Source organism: Ruditapes philippinarum, unplaced genomic scaffold (genome assembly GCF_026571515.1).
Source record: "Ruditapes philippinarum isolate M1 unplaced genomic scaffold, ASM2657151v2 ctg142_1_1_1_1, whole genome shotgun sequence".
In the NCBI taxonomy this organism is placed as follows: domain Eukaryota; kingdom Metazoa; phylum Mollusca; class Bivalvia; order Venerida; family Veneridae; genus Ruditapes; species Ruditapes philippinarum.
The window spans coordinates 89,773-93,194 of NW_026860152.1; the positions used below are offsets into that span (position 1 = coordinate 89,773).

Here is a 3,422-nt window from a genome sequence, read left to right on the forward strand (position 1 = left end):
ACTATAATATCTAAACAAGTAAAACTAGTTCAAACAACTTATGATGATACAAGTATTAAAATAATGTTTCCTTAAGCATTATAAAATGTCAAAGATTAAAAGCAAATTCATGAAAGTTGTTTTGGAAAGGAGCAATGCCTCTTTTGTTATTTCATACTTAACATGTCTATGCACACTTTGCTCAAAATATTTTACCAATCAATAAAAAAATAAAAAATACCATTAATACATAATGTTTGATATTTTTTGAATTTCAAACACACGAATGTTATTTAGGAAAAACAGATTTGATTGTAAAATAAAACCGCTTATCATCGCGTTTAAATGAACTGAACATGATATGCCCATGGCAAAAAAATTGTTTTTTTTCTTCAGGACAGTCTGCATTTACATGTCTTAACTGGTTTTGTTGGCAGTATCATATTTACAAATATTTGTTTTCAAATACAAAATAAACCATATAAAAGATATATACAGATAAAATTGTTCCAATAATTGAACAAGACATTGACTGAAATTAGATTATAAAAAAGAAGTAATAATAATTAATAAATTAAAAAAACAACAACAAAAAAACAACAACAAAAAAAATGTCGCGGAAAACTATTTATTATCCTTATATTAAGTAATAGTAAATATATGTTTACATATACTAAAAATCAAAAGATACAGAGAAAATTAGCATGGCCCCTGCGCAAGGATGCAAGCAAAATTCGTGAAGCGGTTCCATATTTTTATACCGGTACCGTTGGCCTAGTGGTTAAGGTGTACGCCTTCGGATCGGGAGGTCGAAGATTCGAGCCCAACGGGGAGCGGTAATAAAAGAATGAATGTTTCTCGTGGGACTCGTTCGAAAATGGCCGCTTCGTGAACCGCGAGGAAGTTAAAATGAAGGGTTACCGATTTCTATCCGTCTGGCGCCTGGCATAGTAGTATGAGTTGGGGGTACATAGTATGCAAGCAAAAGGTGTCTTATAAGTCATAAATGGCTGGCCCTTTCAGTAGGGGTGACACTATAATAAAGAAGACCTTTACCTTTTCATTTTATGTCAAGAGAATCTGAGATAAAAGAAGTTTAAAATCTGTTAATATCTTTGAAGGAAAATAGAAAAGATAAATAGAAGAAAAAAAGAAGGAAAAGAAAAGAGCAGAGTACAATAAATACAACAATAATATTATGGCTTATATCAATTACAATATTATAATAATTATTATCAAAAATAAAGAACGAGGAATTGGAAGAAAAAATGTAAAGGGTTTAGAGGCGCTTCTTCGAATAGAGGACACGTAACTTTAAAACTACAAGATCGACAGATACACACACTTTTCAACCTGTTTACAACTGTAAAATGTAAACTACGAGGTCATATCTACAGAAACTGCTCCCCCTTGTGGGATCATTTTTCATGTTGGATTTAATGTCTCGGTCATACGGCAACTTTCCAGCTGTACTCGTGAAGGCAGACCTCATATGTCGTAAAATTTTACAGGCTTTTAACGGGCACCTGAGTAGAACCATCAATGTAAACTAGCTGGCTAGCTTCCTCACATGCAAGAATCCAAAGTACCTGGTGGGACATGAATTAACAGCGGTCAAGAGCAAGTGGTTTGAATGCACGCATAAAAATTGCTTTGTTGACAGTCATATCATAATGATTCTTTTGTCCGAAATAAGTGTTTATGGGTTTCGGACATGAGGGGAAGGAACAGTAGCCAGCCTTTTCAAGTACCGACCACTGAAAATTTCAATCAATCAGAGCCTGCCGCCATTTTTGGTGTTTTTTAGGGATTCTTTTTCTTTTTTAAAATAGAAAAATAGATACATGGTTTGATATTACACATTTGCGGATCATTTCATATAATTTACCTCTATCGAAAACACAATTCAATCTGTTACAAATTGTCACTCTAATTCAATACATTTGGGGTTTAACAACTTGTAGGATTGCCATAAAGGCATTGTGTCTGACTATATGAGGAACAAATATTCAGAGAATAAAAACCAGTACGATTGATTGCATATTTAAACGAGTATCAGTATCTGCTGAACCCTTTTATTTAACTATACTGTTTTTTCTAGCCACATGTAATTGCGTAACATTATATTAATATTTGAAATGATATAAATGAGAAAACAGTCGCGACAAATTGATATAAAACATAACATTACTAATAGACGTTCAAATAGTTAAATATTTGTCCATATTCAATAAATGCATTGATGAATTATCGCTTTTGGGACAACATTTAACATGCTTCAGTTAGCGTTTTTATGAATTCAAATTGCCATGCTACAAGGAACGATTTACAAGGCGAAGACATGGAGAAAAGTAGAAAAACGTCTTTAGATTCTAATTCACGAATACAGTGGTGTATTGCTTATTTTTAACATAACACATCTGGAGAAAGATCTTTTAAAGGAATAACCAACTTTATTTACAAAATATTGATAAACAAAAGCATGGTATTATCCCAGAAATAAAAGTATCATAGATTATCTTATGATTGTTTGATGCTTAAAAACCATTTGTTCACAAATATTAATCAATGGGAACAATGTTACATATTTTCCTTTCCTCCGCGGTTTGATTTTAGATTTATTTTGGCATTATGTACATACATTGAAATATAACATTATGGTTTATAATAAATGCGGAAAAACGAATATATTTGTCATTTCATCATTTTCACCCTTTATAAAGATAAAAGTTTTGCATTTTATTAAGACAACATAAAGCAAACTCTGGTACACATTTCATTTGTTCGATTTATTTGAATAAATTGGCCTTATATTCTTCTGCTAAACAGATCCATCGAGTGTATAAAAACAGTGTTTAATAATGAAAATTGCAGACTCGGTTTGAGTCTTTTCACGAAAGATAATGGAAAAGCGCATTATTACTCACGACTCCTAGCATCGGTTTAAGCAGTATTCAATCTGAACCTAACAAAGTGTTGAAACCAATGATGCCGAAATACCAGGACAGGATAATATAGCAAATATCAAAATTTACACCAAAGTATGTTCAAGATTATTAAAAGGCATATGTTACATAATTGGCATAATGCGCCAATTCTACCATAAACAATGTCGTTGATATTAATAGCATTTTGATGTTGAACTTCAAGTTTCACCATAATGATTCAATAAAATGATCATTTGTTGTTAAGTTGCATCACCAGTTTAACTTCATTTATCACAGTCTACACAAATATGAGACGGCGCTAATAACATTTTATGAAATTTATTGCACTTTATTGTCAGACGGTGTAAATATACTGCTAGAGTAATAAATTATCAGTTTCAGTTTCAGTTTATTGGCAAATCGGCATATACAATATACCTTTGGCCATTTACAATATACAAAAGGATGGCCAAGATAATACAATTTACATTTAACATAAATACAATACATGTAATA

The 3,422-nt window shown here is 31.6% G+C and overlaps 1 non-coding gene across 1 annotated transcript; it reads left to right on the plus strand.

Moving 5' to 3' along the window:
- Positions 1 to 631: 631 nt before the first annotated feature.
- On the plus strand, positions 632 to 736 carry LOC132759054 (U6 spliceosomal RNA). The gene has a single exon (XR_009629658.1). It is a non-coding gene; the product is annotated as a U6 spliceosomal RNA (small nuclear RNA).
- The last annotated feature ends 2,686 nt before the right edge of the window (positions 737 to 3,422 follow it).